Here is a 21,637-nt window from a genome sequence, read left to right as displayed (position 1 = left end):
AAACTTGCTTGCAGTCTTAATGAGCACCTGGCTGCTGTTGGCAACAACAGCTACACAAGTTGGCGCTTGACTATTTGCAAATACTGCCACATAACCAGGGTTCAAAATCCAGACTGATAGTCCAAGATGTATTTCATCTTTATTGCTGTAAAGTTGTTGATGAAAGGCAGTTTTATTTAAGAGTTTTAAAACAATTATGAGTTATGAATTCCCAAATGATATACAGTATACCATGAAGTTAGATCTAATATCCTCAATAATGTTTAAAACCTGTCTGTCTGTGGTCATTTCAGTCAAATATCAGAAGAGTGTATCACAAAGTGAAATTAGTGGGTTCACGGATACATTGAGTTAAAGCCAGTGCTTTTGTTTCAGTGTTATGAGTTGGCTCTCTTTTGACTCAGCTGCTATAATAACATTCGCTGCAGACCTAACCTGCTCTGGACCAGTTTATTTTCGGTATTTTAAACTGAAGTCTGGTAAAAAGTGCCTTTCATTAATCAGCTCCTTTGGAAATAGTGTCACTCTGTATTCTCTTTATAGTCAGTTTTCTATCTATGAGTGATGCAGATTCTCAGCTGAGGGAATTTGTTATATAGGCAAACTTTGTGAGCCATAATATTACACTGGTGATGCCACTGAAGGAAGCTGTGCAGTTGTCTCAAATCCCAATCCTGACGCTATCGGGGAAACTCTTCTCTCATCAAAACCTTTTACTGAACAAGTGTTGCAACTGTTGCAAATTCACACCGCTGCTGGTATGAATGTTTCCTAGCCAAGTATTTCACAAGTTCATGTCATTTATTCATCACATCCTTGGTGCCTTTAGAGTTTCTATGATAATGCTGCAGCAGCATGTAGATGATTAATAATAGCCTATCTGTTTACTGGTGTAGTTTTATGAGTTGGTTGGAGATAGACAGCTTCCTTATAGACTGCTGCGATGTTTTTGAGGAAGCTACCTGAAAGGTTTCAAAATGTTATTTATTGCATAAACTCAGTGGAGGTTAAAAGGATAGTTGTTGTATTAGTTATTTCAAAAGTGAGGCTGTATGACATACTTATGTGTAGTCAGTGTTTTACATACAGTAGTTGGTGTGCTCCCGGTTTGCAGAAACATAGGAACGTGCACCCCACAGGGGTTGATATCAAAACGTATTTCAGCCACTTAAAAAAAGAATCAATATCAATACAAAAAAATCAATATCGGTCTAAGCAGATGCTATATTTAGACTATTTTCACAGCTTTGCCTCGCTAACGCACAGCCTTTTCCTTTGGCACTACGTTTCTTCATTTCTTCAAGAGCTGATTTCTTCAAGAGCTGATCGACTAAAACGAAACTTCCCCTCTCTCAATACAGCATCCACTTAGCTTTGAGGTGCACACCCGTCTGTTTCTGCAAACCGGGAGTGTGCTGACTGGCAGCTACTGTGTATAATACACTGACTACACATAAGTATCTCATACAGCCCCACTTTAAAAATCTATCATATACCTTAAAACTATCATTTTAAGGAAAATTATAAAGGAGAGAAAGATCTGGATTTATTTTTTATTTAATCTCAGTTGTTGACAATATTGTATTTATTAGTGCATTTCTTGATCTATTCAGGTAAACCATTGCTTTTGTCCCTTTTTGGGCTCCACAGCTTTCAGCACAAAAAGAGAGAAAATAGCTCCTGCTTTCCGGTGCATTTCCACATGATGATAAAATAACTGACGGAAAAACAAGGGCAAGGAAACGGTCAGTGTGATGGATTACATATCTCAAGCTTGTTTCAGTCTCAACACCCAGAAGAAATTAATACAAATCACTCAATGCCTGTAAGGCACCGTAGAAAATCTGCCTTAAAAATGGATGAATGCTATTTTTGAAAAACTCTGTAGTAAATGTGATTTGGATTTAATAGGCTAAAAATGTTAAATCACTGGTATGGTCATTATATCGGAAACAAAAAAAATATTTTCTAGCTGTCAGTCAGTGACAAAATGACAAGATGATATGCTTGTAATAAACACAGAGAAGCGCTGTCAGTGTACCAGCACAGCAAAGCACAACAGCATTAAAACCTGCTGCTCTGAAATGCCTTCCACTGAGACACATGTTGGGATAATGCATGGCAGGGCTTCCTGCTATGTGAAGATAATGCCGGATGGCAGCATTTCAGGGCTTAGACGTTTATAGCTGAGAGCTGCTGCAGGCCTCTCCCTCTACTTTTTCACTTACATAAACCAAACCATGAATAAGCAGTTTGATAGCATAACACGGCTACTGAAGAACTCCGTGACTGAATGAATTCTCGATTCTGACTGATTCCCTACTCCATGTAAACGCGTGTTGATGCCACCGCTTGTGACAGCCGTACCGTCGGAGTGCAGATGTCAGAGACGCTCCATCAGTTAGTGGTAATATGTGATCACACCACACTGACCTCTGGGAAATTGAGTCTTTAATCACGACATCTCCAGACCCAGACTGCGGGTAAATTAGCATTCCTTAGATGCGATCTCATCTCGCGGCTTCTTATGCCAATTCATTGGGCGAGAGGACACTGTTTGACTTTGTGCCATGTAATGTCAATGCGATTCTGATTGATGAAAACAGGCGCCTGAGGCTGAGGGATGTGCCTCTGCTGGCTGTGAGAGTGATAAGCAAGCTCCGCTGTGTGTTCTCTATGATCTCAGTCCACATAAACAAACACCACACAGGCAAACAGAGAATTTCATATCGCTTCTTTTCTGATTCCAAATGTTGCTCGGTGTTAATAAGATTTATTTTTGAGTAGCACGGCATAAAATTTTAAAAGCGATGCTAATAATTCATTAGGCTCAAAAGGAATATTGATGGTAATTTCACAAAGTAAACTCACTTTATTTGGTGCAGGTGCATTCATGTGGATTATTGTGTGTGTGTGTGTGTGCCTCTCATAATTACATTTCCCCTTAATTTCCCCTAAGGATAATTTGTTTTACTGTCTTTTCTGCCCCAGCTTCACCTGCTGCGTGCTGGACAGCGAGTCTCTGAAGGATTTAAAGCGCTGACACTCAAGAAGCCATTACAGCTCACTGAGAGGATGGCCAGCAAATTGGTTGGCTTGAAGCAGCAGTAAATAAGATGGAGGAGACCCTTGTTTTTCGGCTTGTCAATAGTTGGCCTTAGGGCGGCGGTGTCTTGAGTCAGAATTTAAATGTGGTTGAGAGGAGAAGAAATTAAAATGAGACCTGGCTTCAGGCGAGAGGGAGCATAAAGAGAAAGTTCCACGTTTGATCTGCGGTAGCAGCTGCAGGTTACGTTCCTGCTGTGAGTGACTCTAAGTGTGTGTTGCTGTTTGAGGCTTCACTCAAAAGCTCAATCGTAGTAAAAGGCTTCCTTTGTTCGGGTCTGTTGAAGTGTCGTCTTAACTTAGAACATTATTCACTTGTGAAAATGGCTGTTGTGCACTGCTCAGTAACACACATTGCTGCGAAAAGTAATCCACCAAAATTCATATATATACCACTTGTTCATGAGCTGGTATTTCCACGTAATTGATAATGTTGCAATCACGTGAAAAAAACTCTGACAGATGTCAAGATGGAAGGAGTAAACAGACTTTAAGTCAGCGTAAGAAGTCATTTTGGGGTAGTGGATGGCTCAAACAACACTATTTGAGTTATTTTAGGGTACGCCGTCACCATCTTGCTCTAAATCTAATATACATAACTTTTGCTTAAGGCTGGCCATTTGGCTCTTGAGTTATGCTCAGGTTGGGAACGGAGTTAAAAGGAATCTCTGGGAAACTATTCAATGGTCTCAACATTTGACTTGTACACCAGCTAAGCTCCGAAAGTATAAATAAGTCTGTAAAGATCTCCGAAAGAATGCAAACAAAAGGAGGAAAAAAAATTCTGAATTTAGCTTTTACATCAACTTTAAGTGATCGTTTGAGATTTGTGAAGTGCGGCTGCATGAGATAACCAAAGTACAGATTATTACATAAAGTAGCTGGTGGTCAGTGCGCTCCCATTTTGCAGAAACAGACAGGACTCGCACCCGCAGCTCAGCATTATACTGCTATTAAGAGGGGTTGATATCAAAAAATATCATAGCCACGTTAATGTGGTTTTCAGCTGATATTTTGACATTTTTTTGCCATACCGCATATGGCATTTTTGGTAATTTTCTCAACCTGCTATTTCAGTGTTTTTGCATGTTTTTGGTCGTCACTGCAGCAGTGTATGCTATGATATGACTGGGCATGCTATTTCATGGTGTTGCCAGCTGTTTTTTGAACATGTCATATTGTGACTTACTAAAAAAACTTAATTATTTTTAGATTTCTCTGTGCAACGTTAGAAAAAAAATACTCCTAAAACCCTACTGCACATGTCTGAGCAATATTAAGCATCAATTCATTTGATATCATATGAATCATTGTATGTGCATGCGTAATACACAATATGAACTGCTGAAGGAGGATACATTTGAAAATACACGCGTGACCTTTGATCAACACAAAAGCAACACTACTGAGGTGGCAGAGACTGCAAGAATTAAACCTAGCTGCATAGGAAAATGGAAATCCATCCCAGATTTGTTTTCTACCCTGAATCTGATATTAGGTTATGAGTTTGTGTCTGGACTTGATTGGATTCTTCCTGCTTTAACACAGGAAGGCAGGGCCAATATTAAAAAGCTGCTGAGCTTTCATGTCTTTCCCTCTGTCAGGCTCAAACATGGTCAGTCCCATAAAACTGAAATTACAGCGCTCATTGTAAAATAAATCCATACTTGAAGATATATCATTAACCCAAGGGGAAGTGAAAAGGAGCTACAATATAACATGAGCCTAATTTCATCATTACTGATGACAGTCATTACCATTAAAGCTTTTCATTATCATAATCATTATTACAGCACCAATAACAGAGTGACTATGGCCACAGGGAGGGCAAGAGGCTGCATTAGAAGAGGATCCTGTCATAAGTTTTTTGTTATTCATTAATGTAAGTGCGTAAGGGTTCAGTATTAGCGGTGCAACGTTCAGGGACTGAGAGGAGGATAGAGACGTTTCCCAGAATCACTGTGCGGCAGGACGGTAGGGAACATATTGCTTCGGTGCCATAATAGCTTATATATGAACATTTGAGTATTCATAAAATAGAGAAACTCACTGAGGCTGGGACCACCACGGTGCAGATATTATGGAGGACATATTTTCGTCAGGATCCAGGGAGAGTGCCAAGGAGATGACGATGAGAGGAAAAGCTGCCAGAAGTTCAGATGAGATTAGAGCAAGTTTACTGAAAGCGATGAGTATCACCAACCACTGATACAAAGGAATGACTGAATGACAGAGACAACCAACCTTTGTGTGTGGAGCCTGAATGTTCTTCACACGCCTGCATGGGAGCAAACATTTCCTCGCAAGTTGCACCTAAAAAATGCAAAAAAAAAGTGTTTAGAAATGGTCACCTGACTTTTTGATTTATTACTGTTGCTCTTAAGAATCCACAGACAGGTACAATCTTGTGTCTTTTTTACGTCATTTGTGAGTCCTGGAGGCAATTTAGTCTCTTATTTGATCATTTTGTGTTGCTTTGAGGTCATTTTGTGTCTCTTTGTGGTTGCTTTGTGTCGTTTTGTAATTATTTGTGTGTCTCTGAGGTCATTTTTTTGTGTCTCTTTAAGTCGTTTGTCACTTCGTATTCATTTTGTGTCTCCTTGTGGTTGTTTTGTGTCTACTTCAAATTGTTTTGTGCTTCTTTCTGTTTTTTGGCCCTTTCTGCAGTTATTTTCTGTCTTTTTGCGTTTCCTTTGCATCTCCATTTGGTCTTTTTGTGTTTCTTTGTGGTAATTTTGAGTCTCTTTCTCATCATCGAATGTTAATATGTTAAGTGTAATTTTACAAGCGAAGGCCGTGGGGCCCTGTGACACTTTAGGCCCTTGTGTCCGTGCCAGGTAAGCCTATTCAGTAATGGTGCTACCCCCCCTCTAACGTCCACTATTGATTTATCACACTCGAGCTCTGCCTTGGGATCCCGAGACAGATCTTTGCACTCCCCACCCAATCAGGAAGTAACAATCACACTCTATGAAACCCCAGCGCACCCGCTGTTCATCTTCATTTTTCACTCAGCTACCTGGAAAAGATTCAAGTCATCACATGTCGTGCAACATGTGCTATTTGCCACTGCAGACCTTCAGGAGCCACAAGACCTGCTTTTGCTGCCTCGGCTGGCATCACCAAGTACTGACTTAGGCTTGAATAGCAGTGTCAATTCATTGAGTTTGCACAACTTCATAAATTAGTGGAAATTGTGGCAGCAACACGGCAGCCACGCTGCATGTGTGAACACCACAAGCATGAAACACGCTGCAGTTTGGTGAGGCTGCAGTTACGCACTGCTGCACGTGCTGTGTGAAATGGGTCTGAAGATACAGACAACAGCATTGTCAGGCCGAATAACAAAGAGTGTTTCATCGCAAACTAAGACTGTTTAGTTGTGGAATTTGTGCTTATAATTGTGGAAAAACAGCTGCAGCACGGCAGCAGCGGCACGGCAGCAGCGGCGCGGCAGCAGCGGCGTGGAAGTAGCGGGGATGTCGCTCTTATTAAAATTAATCACGATTCCTTTATATAACCTGCATTCATATTTTTAATTTTAAAGATAAAATCTTAGAATCACTTTACACCTTCAAGGTGACCTTTAAGACATATGGGGATCATTCTGCACGTAGCACAGTGTTGGACCATATGAATAAATGACATTATGCCTCTATTAAAAACAGAAGTCAATTTCCTCCTCATCTTGAATATTACATTTTTTCTAACGGTGAATATACCTGATAAAATCACAATTATAAGACATAAATTGCTAATTATAGCCTGTGATTATTGTTTAGTTCTGAGTACTGCGGCCGGCCTTGGGTGAGCCTATCTATTACTGAAGCATTCGAGTGGTAATTTAGGTTTCTGCTGGCAAGTTATGAAGTTTTTTTAATAGAGCTATGTAAGCAGCTCAGCTTGCATAAGCGTAGACCTTTGTCACCCTGAATTTACCGTTTGCTAAATAACACGGATCTGTGAATCGTAAAATCAAGGTGATTATTTTGTATGATGGGTTTTCCAGGTGTACTTTTTCATTTCAGAGCACAAAAGTGAACCTTGCTAATGTGCCATTCAGCATTTATGGACAGAATTTGCACAGCCTGCCTAAGTCACTCACAATTGTTTGTTTGAATCAAACGTGCCACGGCGACACAGTGGAAATGATGTGAGCATCAGGCTGAGGATGAAAGCCCAGCGTTCTGTTAACATGCAGGCCGGTCTGGACGCACATTAGATCTGAAGCACACCTCACGCTGAGCTGCATCTGTGTGCACTGCAGCTCTTTGACCTTGGACACTGCTCAGTGGAAAAGCGCGTTTCACATGTATGAAGTCCACGATTAATCTCCTGATTCATTAGTAGAGCGGGCTGATACCGAATCTCACTCTGCCGTCTTTAAACCAGGGATGCCAGGTTATGAGCTGTTTGGGGTTCTCGCTCTGCTGACCCTAGTGATAACAACATGTCCCCACTGGGATAAATAAAAGTTGTTTGTGGACAGCCATATTATATATATCATGGCTTGGCGTTCATTGTTGCTGCAGCTGCAGCTCCTGGGAACAAGAACAACCACCCTCCTGTAACCTCATGTGATTTGTTGCACCTCCTACCCCGCCGATATTTCTCATTTCAGCTCCACTTCATGAGAAATCACCTCATTCAATTCCCTTGAAAGAACCCAAGATAACATTAATGTGCTTCTGTCTAAATAGTATGCTGTCTGAGAGCAAATTCTCAATCAGATACAGTCTCTGAACAGGCCCATTAACGGGATTAGCAAATAGCTTTTCAGCAAACGAGGCAATGATTGACCTTGCGGTGATACTCAGCTGAACAACCTGTGAGCTCTGCCGATGCGCACCCAGCTCATTGAGTTTTGTTGCACTACGCGGCTCTGACATCCCACTAAGTGAGCTGTGAACGGCTGACTTAAAAGAATATCCAAACCAAGACATCAGTCTGTAGCAGGCCTTTGATACTGAAATGAGCAATTTGCAGAAATAGCATCTCTGCAGAAACAGCAGCGACTTTCCTGCAGAGTGACAGCTGCTGTTTACCACCTGTGTTTATCAACTCAGACAGAACAGGTTGGTTCTCATGATTTCTGTTGGAATAATATTCAACCCCGGATGCAGGCGGACTATTTTTATCATTATATGGACATTTAACATACAACTAGTACAAACATGCACAGAGTGTGTAAGCTTGTTGCTGCTACCATTAAATGATAGGCCTGTATTACTGATGCCTGAGTACAGCGTGACGCCATATGTGACGAACATATACTGACACACACGTGCTCAGAGAGTTTTCCTGTCTGACAGACATCCGAAAATTCACACGCAAAAGGCCATGCCTATTTATGCAACAGACAAATGAAGTAAAAGCAAACAACAAACATCCATTGTAAAATCTGAGAAGCTGATTTTACTTACTTATCACCTGGAAAAAATGCAACTATATATAACTGTTAATCTTAAATTATGTTTACTTCATATCTAATTGTTAAGTTTACTTAAAGGTAGTTATATTTACTTAATTGTGTGAAGTTGTTGCAACTTAAAAAGGAAAAGTTGCATTAAATCAAACTCTCTAAGCTTTAGTAACTTCGGTAAACCAGGTGTACTCTGCCTTATATCTGTATTCTGTCGGTCTCACACTTGTCAATCATGTTTGTGTAATCTTAAAGATTTAAAAAGAACTGCTAACTTCATCACTGGTAAAATCCTTCTGCCATGATCAAGTTACGTCAGACTAACTTAAGAACAACATCATTTCTTTTGTCATTTTTAAGTTGCAACAATCTCACAAAATTAAGTCAATACAGCTACATTCTCGCTAACTTAACACTTACGTATGAAGTAAACGTAAATTAAGATTTATAGTTATATTTGCTTTACTTTTTCAAGGTCTATCAATGTAATATCCATCATCACAATAGCTGCAGGAGGTAAATTTTTCATACACGCAGAGACAGGTATAGGTTATAGGTTATATGTTTTTTTTAATCTATATTCTGCTTTTATGTCTATATCTATATATTTTTTTTGTATTTTATACTCTCCTTTTGTTTTGACTTTATGTTTAATGGTGCACTAAGCCACTGTAACGTGAATTTCCTTGGTGTGGGGATTAACAAAGGCTATCTTATCTTTTTACAGATATGTTACAGTTGCGCATTATTATGTAGCAGATATGTTGAATTTTTACATTTCAAAAACGCTGTGTATAACGCATGGTTATGTTTAGGGAAGAAAAAACTATTTGGTTAAAGTAAGAAAAAGATCATGTTTATGCTTAAAATGTTTGGTTTTGGGAGTGGGAAAAGTAGCCATGTCCCTGTAAAAAAAAAACCAACCTGCTCCTCCTGCAAAATCTTGTCAGGAAACGCAAATAAGTCTTTGTAAAACAACAAAAAAAAAAAACTCCCTGCTCCCTGCTGCTCCACTTCTTTTGTACTCCAACTACGAATCCCAGCAGCCCCAAAATTACACACAGGGAGCGTGAGAGCGCCCCCTGGTGTCAGCCGCTGAAAACACACTTTGATGTATATATACCTCAATGGCACTCAATGAGTTAATATGATACATAAGTGAAAATTTAAGACACAATATTTTGCAGACATGCACAACAAAAACATTTTCTCCTGGCAACTGGGCTGATATTTCAGACTCAAAAAACGACCTTTGATCCAGCAATATATGGCTGAATCAATCAAATATAGACACGATTTTTTAGATGGTTGTGGTAAAATATGTAATTATTATTATTATATAAATGCATGTATTTTACCTTGCTCTCAAAACTCGGAGACCAAGAAGATCCAGTTCTTGGAGAAAACAGCTCGTGTTTCAGAGCCAGTCCTCTGTTGGTGATTTTCTGCCACAAAGAAAAACATAGTTGTGAACATGTTGGTATTTATAAAAGAGAATATCTGTGTTTCTGATTCAGTAATGTTGTAGATGATAGATGCTGCCTGTTTTAAATGAGAATTGTCTCCTCCCTGGGAACATAAGAGAATAGAGAAAAAAAAATCACATTTGTTAAGAGATTGCTTTTGATTTTTCCACACTTAAATCATAAATTGAATTTAAAATTGACACAGTTTGCAAAGCTGAGAAAATGTTACGAATAATCTTTTACCTTCCCCATTACTAAGAATAGAAGCTAGTTCTGATTGTTGTGGGATTGGTCTTTATTCATATCTGGACAACATAATGTTTGCTTTGCAAATACTACATAACATAAAAAAAACGTAATTCTAAATCTAACACAAAGGTAAACATCAATCCCAGCTCGAGATCTTCTCTTTAGATGAACCATTTTGCTCCGATGATCAACAATCCCACAGGGAGAAATCCATCAAGGCAGAGGCAGAGATACCAATTTCTCATCTGCCAGTGGTCTCAGGGGACCAAAATGCAATGCAGCCACAAAACATATTGTGTTTTGACTAACGGTCGATTCGCTCCCCACCTACAGGTTTAACCCCTCAAGCTCAAAGCAACAAGTTCACACCAGCTCTCTTTCTCCCTCCAGATGGCTGGAAGTCTGTCTGGAAAAATGGAAATCATAACAGCAAGTACAGACTCGCACTGATGAAAAAAAAGGATTATTAATGAATTTACATCCATTATATATTTTTCCTTAGTCCATTGGGCTCAGATGATGTAGAGATGAGGTTCATGGGTGCAACAAAACAGTAAAGTTGGGGCCCAAAAAACTCAAATGCTCACTGTAAAAAGGACAACATGCACATGTTCTGCTTTTTCCTTTTGTGAGCATTTCATCTGAAGGCCTAAATTTGGATTGGAGTATATTTTACACAAAAAACAAAAGATATGAGGATGGCAAACTATTCTGCACATTTTTCATACCCCATAGTTATGGTGCACAACAGTTGAGATAAAAACTATGTTTGGGAAGTCTGCTTTTTCCCTGGTGTGGCTGTCTGGGAAAGTTCAGTGCAGCAGAGGACTTACAAACAGCACTGAAGCCAGTCAGACTCCAGTCTGCATTTCTGAGTGCTTCTGCTTCCATATTGGGGCTGTACTGTACAGAAAAGACAAATATGCAAAATATGAAATGTTTTTGGTTAATGTTAGACTTTCTTCAGTGCAAAAAGAAGTCCTTAAATGAGTTAATCTGAGTACAAAAAACAAGACTTGTATTACTTATATTAATGTAGCACTAAAATAAGAGTGCACATTGAAACTGGGAACTGAGGAAATGCTACCACAAATGAGGAAACACCAGAGGCAGGATATAACCTATAAATAAATAAAAATACTACTACTACTACTAAAAGTAATAATAATAATAAGGTGCGCTCGTGATTGACGTTAACTGCAAATGCGATGCTAACTTCGGCGAGCGAAAAAGCAGGCTTAAAACTAAATGTACTTACCGGAAGGTACTAAACAGACGTCACCCACGGGGTGTTTTTTTAGTACAACCGGACATTTCCAGACGTCCAATATATTAAAATTAATTTCCACGAGCCGCAAACATGTCAAAGGGTCAGTTGACGCCATGCTGCGCCTCCACCTCGAGCGACAGGTCTCTGTAGCCACGCCCCCAAAACACACAAGAAATAAAAATCGTAATTTTATGAGAAAAAAAAAAGTCATAATATTAAGAGAATAAATCATATTTTTTACAAGAAAAAAAGTCAGAATTTTACGGGAATAAAGACAGAATTTTACGAGAATAGGATATTATATTACTAAAATAAACATATTACCAGCAAATTATAAAACAGGCAAGAGCACAGGCAGCCACTGCTCCCGGTGTGCAGGCACATCCAGAGACTACACACAAAAAAAAGAGCAAAAAAAGACAAAAGACATGAGAACAAATCCTCTCCCATCCTGTTTCTGTGATGCAGGATTAAAAAATGTTAAAAAAAAATTATGTTTTTTTAAAAAAAAGGAAAACAGAAATCATGAATTAAAAAAAGGAGAATTTAAAAGTCAGATTTTTGTCTGAATCTAACCCTATCCTGTTTCTGTGTTGGATTAAAATGGAAAATGAAATGAGTGTTCAGTTAAAAAAGAAAACAGCGTTAATTAATACTATTAATCATTCCTATTATAAGTACCTTCTTAAAACATTCTTTAACGCACAGCCTTTCCTGATTGAGTTTTAATTTCCCTTTATTTTTTTAACCCTTGTTTTTCATTCACCAAAAGCTTTTTTTATGTTTTCGTTTAAAATTGATTTAATGACCTGAGTATTATTTTGCAGCCTTGTGAAGCATTTTGTAATGTTGTTTTTGAAGTGCTCTGTAGATGAAGAATATCATCACTTTTAATTTAGAACATGCAGTTCGATAATAACGGTAAAAGCATAGCATAAAATCATACTTTGACAAGTTCAACTGACGTGTTTTGCATATTTGTATAGTCCACTTTGGGTCTTAAACCTGAAAAGTAACTGTTATTCGTAAGATTTGAACACACAACCTCCTGGTTTGGAGAGCAGCATTTCAAACTCCTGAGCTTTCTGGAGTTGGAGTGGAGCAAGTTGGTCCTTGCATTTTTGCCGATGTTTTTTAAAGAAACAAACTGTTTTGCTAAGGTGTCAAAGGGTTAAACAGTTTGACAAATGCGCCTGACCACAAAAAAAAAAACAAAAAAAACCCCTGATGCCCAGCCGGCTTCTGAAGGGTTCACCTATCTGATTGTGTTCACAGCAATAGTTTAGATGCTGCTCTGGTTTACCTTCAAAGGGCGGACTTCACAGCAGTTACCTCGCGTGTGCGTGTGTGTATGGCGTTGGCACGGTGTAATCACTGTGCTGTGCCTATTTGCAGAAGTGATTAGCTCTGACAGACACTGGTCTTTTACAGTGTTTAGTCAGCTGAACGCAAACAAGAGGAGGGACTTGCTGAAAATGCTGAGAGTGAATGTTCTGGCTTTTATCCTAATTTGCTATTAACATGCAAAAAAAAATAAAAATACATATGAGGTGTATTATGCTCAGTTTCTTAAGGTTCTTATTTCGGTTAGGCAAGGAGGCCTCGAGGTCAAAGGTCTAGGGATGGTTAGGCCTGGGAGCCAAGTGTGCAGCATACTGGCACCAGGCTAAAAGTAACATATGTCCTTTCATAAAAGGACATATTTGTGGGGTCTTGTGATTGATCACAGCAGGTGAGAAGTTGCTTTACTGACAAATGTATTGATGCCTGTACATATATAAGAGACTTGCATGAGCTGTAAGATAGAGAGATTCGCACTGGTCCTGAATCCTCTCCCAGGCAGACCATGGTGCCTGGTGGATGCTGAACTTTGTTGTAATAAATTGATTCTTATGCATCCAAGTCGGTGTCAGCGGAGGTTTCTTCATCATCTACACATCATTGCTACTTAAGAAACAACTACACATATCAAAACACTGAAAGTCAATGTCACGCAAATCGTGAAATTAAACCGCATTAATTTGCCAGCTGTTCAGATGCCTCACCCAAAACACACACACACAAAAAGATCAACTGAGATGAAAACCGGCAAGATTAAAGGCATTTCTGGGAAACTTTGCTCAGCTGCAGCCGCAGAGAGCGAAATGGAATAAAGCAGGCCGATAACATGAAGGTAAAAGCGGTCGCCAGGTTCAGTGCTTCAGCGCTGGTGAGTCGCCTCTTTCCTCATCTGAGCCGACACTGTTGTTACACCCCCCTTAAGGTGGGACAGCCAGTGGAAAGGGTCATTTGTCATGATTGTGTACACTCCTATGAAGTGTGTGAGCACATGTGTGTGTTGGAGTCGATATTGCTCCAGGGGGGAAAGTTTGAGCTGACAGTGACATAATTCACACAAGCATCTGAGAGAGAGGGGTGTTAGCGAGCTCGTGTGTTTGATCTTTTTTTATGTACGTGTGTAACAAAATGTTTGTGCCAGCCCGTTTGACTTACCTTACAGTGGCAGACAAGGTTACGCTTATTATGACCATAAAGCAGCCCGGAGCAATTCTCCTGGCAGCGGTTATTGTGGCCTGTGATTATCTCCCATCAGCCCCGAGCCGTCACGTCCTCCACAATCCCCCGCTGACACGGGCCCACTGCCACTTAATTTCATTGTCGATTATCTTCCAGAGAGGAACAGTGCTCCTGTATTAAGGAAATTGGAAGTGATAGGAGTGAGGAGGAGGCCTCTGATGTAATGTAACGGTTCACCTTGTGTTTCTCCCTCTACCCATCTGACCCCAGCCTGCTGGGTAATTGAGTTTCTCCTTCTTTTTTGGGTAACAGCACTCTGTTGAATCGATTTTTGGTGTTTGATTATTGCTAAAAAGTTTTATCAGCTCCACAGTGGGTAATATAATCTATCTCGTCTCTTCCACATTCACATAGTCACATAAACAACACCCGCAGAGCACCTGGAGTCCAGTGTGAATAATGGCAGCTATTAATCTCCCGGACACTTGAGGTTTGATTGAATTTTCTGCAAAGCTAGCCTTGACACCGGGCAGGATTTTTCATCTATCCAGGCTTCACATTGTCAGTCATTTTTTAGCTGTGTACCAGCGTTCAGCCCGAATTTGTTTGATAGATGGGAAGGCCTGCAAACAGAGCCAGCTTATCAGCGCGAGGATGGCGCAGAGAGAAATTGACAAGGGAGATGAGATGATTACAGGAGGTCAGGCAGAGCGGAGAGTGGCACAACATCATGTCGCCGAAGGGAATTACGTAAAAACTAATCGCATCATGTTGAGATTCAGCGGCTGTACTTAGTGGACCTTGGTTTTGTAATTCTGACCTCTCACCAAATGAATTTATGAGATCTTTGAATGCAGCGCAGGGCAGGAAACACAAATGTCAGAAAGGTTTATAAAGCCCCGGGTTAGCCAGGTTTATGTGGGCATGAAAACAAAGGTTAAAGGTAAAATTATTCTCCAAACTGTGTGCTTTCTTACTCGGCTTTGACCGAGCCGTTCTCATTCCCGGGATGTCAGATATGGCATCCTGATCAGCGGCTGTCAGCTTCTGTTACTGACACAGTGCCCTACAGCAGCTGTATAAGACGCCCCAGGCTTCAACGAACTCCAAGAAGTGTTGTATAGATAAACACACACTGGACTTTCACCCAGGAGACAGGGGTTCTTGTCCTCTGTGCAGTGGTGGAATGTAACTAAGTACATTTACTCAAGTACTGAACTTCATTATAAATTAAATTCATTTAAGTCTTTTTCTATTTTTTTTTTTTTATCAATTTGAATTTTGTGGGGTGTTATTTTTAATTTTGTTTATAATTTTGAGTTTTTGTTTTTTTTGGTATATATTTAGGTGTTTTTTCCCCCTATTTTTTGTTTTTAAGTTTTAGGTGTTTTCTTTTTATAATTTTGAGGTTTGGGGTGTTTTTTTAAATAAATAATAACATCTTGAAGATTTTTCTGCAATGAGTACTTTTACTTTTCATAGTTTTTCCTGATTATATTTACTTGTGTACAATTCTGAATGCAGGACTTTTCCTTGTAAGAGTTTTTCATAGGGTGGTATTAGTACTTTTACTTAGGTAAAGGATTTACATACTTCTTCCACTTCTACTCGTTTTTTGTTTTAAAGAATAGTGATGTAACTAGTGTAGTATGTAAAGTGACATACTTTATAAGTTACTGTAAAAACGTAGCTATTTTAACCCTTTACAGTGTGTAAAGGTAAGTGAAAGATTGTGTTTTTGGTAGATAACTATGTTTAGTGCATCCAATGTGTCTTTTGAAGTTTGTATTTGCTGTATTTTTATTCTTTTATTGATTTATTTATGTGTGAAAGCACAAACCTCTCAGATGACATCTTCCTGAGCATGCAGGGTGAAAGTTTAACCTCTTCTGAGCAGGTCAGCAGCGTCAGGTGCACAGAATTAGAAGAAATCAAGCACTGGCATAGAAACAGAACATATGGAGCAGGTTACATAAAAACCAAGTGGCATTACATTGACTTAGAGAAGAATTAACCACAGAAATATTAATACTAGATCTCTTCAACACCTTGTTGAGATTGGTGGTTGATAAAAAAGCAAAGCTCTGTGTCACAAACTCTAGTGCAGAATTATCCATTATGGATGTTATGCCAAGTGATGCTGAGCTGTTTACTTCGTCCTGTCTGATTTCTCTTAAGAAATATTGCTGCATTCCATTTTCATGATTATTGCCAATAGAGATAGTGTCCAAAAATATGATTTTTCCCCCTTTTTTTTAATACAGATTTTTTTTTTTTTATCGATTTAAAAGATTAATTTATCTCCAAGTACTCTCCTTAAACATAATTGGGATTCATGGTGGTTTTCTGCTGGATCAAATTATCTCTTAATTTTTTCCTTGCCAGCGGTAATTTTGGTCAAAAAAGTTGTATGTCATAATTAAATTGGCAGTGACTTGGATATTAACTTTCTTTCCATCTCACCACATTTAACAGTGAGTAAAAAATGCAATTAGTAAACGTAATATGGCTGCTGTGCAATCCTGATCAATAGGAATTTATTTTCCAATGCGTATCCCTGTGTCGTGTGAGTAACGTCTCGGGATAAAGCCCTCACTGTGACAGGCACAAAATGTTTGCGTTTTCCTCCATGCTGTTCTTACAAAGCATTTCGTGTTGACAAGTTTGGGGAAAAATGTCAAACATGTGCAAAGAAAACGTCGGTGAGGCTCCCCCTCCACGCACACTCACTCTCTGTCTATAAATTCATGCATTCCATCTCTGCAAAGCCTGCTGGAAATAGCCTTGTTTTCACATTTAAAGCTGTGTTGTCTGTCAACTGCACGCAGCCAGCCAAACAGTCTCTCAGGCATCTGCTGAGGATTTTTCGGGCTCGCAGTAAGAATCAGACAGAGGGAAACTGCGAGAGAGGGAGGCAGATAGAGTAGATGGAGGCTTAAGCCCGGCTTAGATTATCAGAGACAGAAATGGGGAAAGTGGTGAAAGACAGTAAAATGGGGCCAAGTCAAAAAACAAATGAAGAAAGAGACAAAAAGCAGACAGGTATGCAGTGAAAGAGAAAACAAGCCTGCCATTATTCCTCTGAAACACCTTTTCACACCACAAATGAGATTCTAAATTGTTTTTACATTTTTCTCTGTCTTTAAAGCTCTTGTAAAGCACTCATCCCCTCTTCCTTTTCCTTATTATCTCTACAGGCATGTTCCCAGTGGTTTGTGTTCTGAAGCGCAAAATTGCATGTGAGATGTGGGTCAGGTAGGGAGCGAGATGGATGTGGTTTTAATAGAGATTAATTACATCACAAATGAGGCAATGAAGTCCCCATGGGTCCTCGCCAGAGTGGTTTGGATCATTGTTAATGACTGAAAAAGTCCACATCTAGCCTAAGAGCACACCACAAAAGCAGCTTAGACTAAATGCACGGACAAAAGTGACTCCTTTCCAGATGTCATGACTGAGATGTAAATGTGACCAAACTCTATATATCAATAGTTGGGTTTTCATCCAAATGCAGTGCAAATTTTAACCTTTTTTTTCAGAAAATCTGCAAAAGAAAATATGAATTTATGCGCTTACTGTCTGCTATTGGTAAGTAAATATTGACTTAATACTGTAAATGCACATAAAAAGAGGTGGGTGAAAATGCACCTATAGTTAGAAGTCATGTGCAGTGGATAGAGACTTAATTAATTATTTTTTTGTAGCATGAAAGGGGGAGAGAGAGAAGGAATGATATGCAGCAAAGGGCCGAGGCCGGATTCAAACCCACAGCCTCTGTACATGCGGCGCCTGCTCTACCAACCGAGCCACCGGGCACCCCAGCTTAATTTAATTTTAATACAGAGACCCAATAATTCGCCCAAAGTAAGCACTAGGAGTCTAGGAAAGAATAACAAAGCTGCTTTGTTATTTTGTGATCATGACATATAGTAAGAAACTTGTTTTCTGACATAACACTAATGATTACAAAACCCCATTAGTCCCAGAAACCATAAAAACCCTCAAAATAATGTGAGAACATCATCTTAAGATCTCACAATAATTATTCTGTGATAAAAGAAAAATAAGACCTAATATGCTGAGATTGTGAGGCAGTTTTGTTATCATGAGACCGCTTCAGACCTTCCATAAAACTCTGTGTATTGATCTCACATTGGAGGATTGGCCAACAAAGATAAAACATAGATCTGTCTCGGGACGTAGTTAAAAATCCTTAATTTCGACTGTAAAAAAGAGATCATGTTTTGAAGACTTTCTTTGACTACATGCTACAGTATATAACTAATTAACCATTTTCCCAAAAGTATCCGATAATGTAGCTTCAGGCCTCTGCAGCTTCATTTCACTAAGCTCTAATTAAGACAACAAGGATTTAGTATCCTGCTATCACATAAACGGGAAGTTGAATGGAAGTGGCCAATTCTGTTTCTCTACAGTTTGGGAATATATAAAAGACCAAAGTGCCAGAGCTTTTTTGTTGATGTGAAGATTTTGAATCATAAGCCTGTTTTATGCTAAGCAACATTTACAAGCCTTATTGTAATGATTATGTGAGCTGTAGCTGTAAACCAGTCTGTTAAAATACATCATTTAAAGACAATGTGACAGAGCACAGTGAAATACATTATACCTGTGAATCCCAAACAGGCTGACTTACATCCCAGAGGGGACTCCTGCAGTAGTCATACCAGTACCTGGAAAGATTGGGGAGTACTGCAACTGTTAAAAAAGTTATAAATCAATTATAATTTAAAAACACATATTTGTGGTAAGAACAACTATAAGTATCCAAACAGGATTACACAATGCAGTAATCCCAATCTTTAGGAAATGTTTTATCACAATAACCAGTGAAGCTGGGTTTCCAAAATCAGGTCGGGTCAGTTCAGTTTCATTTTTTGGGCTTCAGTTGCGAAACGTTGTGAATGGTACATGACATCAGTATGCAGTATTACACAATCCTGTCTCACTTCCAACCCGTCAAATACTGATGCTTGGCCAGTGACTCGCACAACCAGCGTGAAAGTCCACATAGGGCAACAAATTTGTGACTTTCATCTGGGAGCTGACTTTTTGTTTACCCTGTGAAACGAAAATTCAACTGAGGTCTTTTATTAACAGCAAAATGTGTGTAGTGACATAACATGAGATTAGTAACAAATGCAGGCTACTTATTTCCAGTCAAACCATGTACTTTTCAATACTTTACTACTTGCTTTTGTTGCAGAACCCTAAGAAAATAAACCTAAAAGTGATGTCACATGTTTACATAGATACAAAAAAAACCCAACATAACATTAACGAGAGGATACATTTCCTGTGAAATTCATTCATGCACAAGCCTGAACTGAGGTGTCCTCCCTGAGCATCCAAAACTGACCTAGTGCATCATATTTTGACCTGTAAGCCCACGGACTGAGAGTCGATATTTGATGAGTTGGGAGTATGAATGTGTTGCGCTGCACGCTGGGTAAAAAGCTAAAATAGCCAAGTCAGGTTATGTAAAAGTACGCTTGTGGATAAATGGTTGAGAAGATCAGCCCTTGTGATTTTGAGTGGTGGTACCAATGCAAACTTGACCAAACTAATCACTTACAGCTGAAATGTATAAAAAGTGTGTACTGCCACGTAACTTAACATTTACTTTAGAACAAAAATGAACATATATGGAACCTGACTGATGAATTGGCTATTTATGCTCATCTGATGGATACGTAGGGTCCACTGCATGATGGGATGCTGTAAGCTGCTGTTTGCCTAAATGCAAGTGAAAGAAAGGAATACAAGGATCACCTTCATATACAATTAAACAGACTAACAAACTGCTTACTCCAAAGATCTTGAGGCATAAATATGACTCGCATACGTACCCACGTATGCTAAATTATAAAACTACTAACGTCAAATACACAGCCAGCTCGTTGCAGGTACCTTGTTCCTTTACCTGCTCGCTGGATTGTTGATATTCATAAACCCATCAGATATTTATGAGACTCCACTCTCATGCAAAAATGCAAATATTCCTCCCCAGCTTGCAGCTGGTCATAAATATGAGCCTGCTGCTTTTGGAAGAAGGTGAGGTTGAGCCGCATGCTTCCATCACTTACAAGAGATCGGCTTCCATCCCAGAGCATTAAGAGTTAATTTATCGCTTACGCAATTCAAATTCAGCCTAGCTGTCACACTTATCTCTGTCAAGTGCTGGTGGTGCTCCTGCCTCATGTTCTGATGTATGCTTCCTATTTAAATCCTATCTATCTGTTATGGATGACAGAAAATAATTCATGCAGCTGAAACGCTGTCATCGACAAGGACAGCTTCTCCTGGCAAATATATCCACATTAAGGTTACCCATCTGAGTTGTTCTGCAGCAGGGGTTAACTTCCTGCTGCCGGACGCACTTGGAACGGTCGCAAGAGTCCTGCAGAGTGTGATTGCATATAAAACACCAAGTGACAGGTGCGTCATTTATGCAGCGATGCAAAGGCGAAGGCAACTGGAGCTTATTCTGCCCCGCTGCCATTGATTTGTTTTGCCGAGAAGTAATTTCACAACAAATTTGAATGTTCAGTCTCAGAGGCAGCCCACATCCAAAATCGACTTGTGTTTGCTGTATATTTATCAAATGTTTGAAACGGGGAAGACAGGACGGAGATTAATAGCTTCTGTGCTTTTGATCGCTGAGCTGAATCAAGTTTTGACCTTTGAGTTGCAAGTAAATATCACTTTCAGTGCCGCGCTTTCTCCAGGTGGGAAACACAAGCGACTGCCGCCTGATGCTGTGGATGTGTGAATGTCCAGTCAACATAAACAGCTTAAATTCATCTTGAGGATGATCAATAATACGAGATAAAACATCCAATATTGATTTCAAACATCTTCTGTTTTCATTCTTTGATGTTTCTCCAGACTGTCTGAAAAGAAAGATCATGAGGGAAAATTCTGTGTTAATACCACTGTAAATGACACTGAACAGACCCTTAAAGGGACAGTTCACCAAAAAATAATTGTTTTTAATTTTGCATCATTTTTCTTTTTTTTTGGCATTGTTTTAATCACAATTAGAGGTTAGATACTGCAGAAAAAGTACAGAATATATATATATATTTTCTAAATTTTAATTAACCAAAACCAAATTCGAGGGAGTTTTAGAAAGGACATGACGTCAGCACTCACGTGCACCTCTAACCATCACATCCCATTATCAGCCAACAAAGGCACATCCAACACACCCTGATCACTTCAGGCCAAGTTTAAAACCGAACTGCGCGCACATCAAGCTGTCATTATCATTTCAGGGAAGCTGTGGCGTTGTGATGCACACTCGCAGCGCTCTCATGGCACTTTTCCTGGAGGAAGAAGAGAATTGTTGAGCGGCTCCCCAGCTGCTCTCGATGAGCCCCCCTCTCTCACCTTGCTCTGACTGCGCCTGCACAGATGGCGGATTGCACGATGCCAATTTATTCCACGGCTATTTCCTCATAAACTCGCTTCCCTGGTGCCTCAAAGGACAGGTCATGACGAGGTCAGGCCAACTGAAACGCTGAAAAGAATGTATTTAGGGCAGAAGAATATGCATAAGAATATGAATATGTATATGAAGATATA

The 21,637-nt window shown here is 39.5% G+C and overlaps 1 long non-coding RNA gene across 1 annotated transcript; it reads right to left on the bottom strand.

Annotated features, from left to right (window-relative positions):
* Nucleotides 1-7: 7 nt before the first annotated feature.
* Nucleotides 8-11,644, bottom strand: LOC148185515 (uncharacterized). Its single transcript, XR_015775838.1, has 5 exons — nucleotides 11,501-11,644; nucleotides 11,076-11,145; nucleotides 9,886-9,972; nucleotides 5,350-5,418; nucleotides 8-5,249 (listed from the first exon to the last, which is right to left on the bottom strand). It is a non-coding gene; the product is annotated as an uncharacterized LOC148185515 (long non-coding RNA).
* Between the last annotated feature and the right edge of the window lie 9,993 nt (nucleotides 11,645-21,637).

Source organism: Plectropomus leopardus, chromosome 24 (genome assembly GCF_026936395.1).
Source record: "Plectropomus leopardus strain MGB_pleo_1.0 chromosome 24, ASM2693639v1, whole genome shotgun sequence".
Classification (NCBI taxonomy): Eukaryota; Metazoa; Chordata; class Actinopteri; order Perciformes; family Serranidae; genus Plectropomus; species Plectropomus leopardus.
The sequence above is the reverse complement of the archived record's forward strand: the minus strand, read 5'-3'. Positions and strand labels throughout refer to the sequence as shown.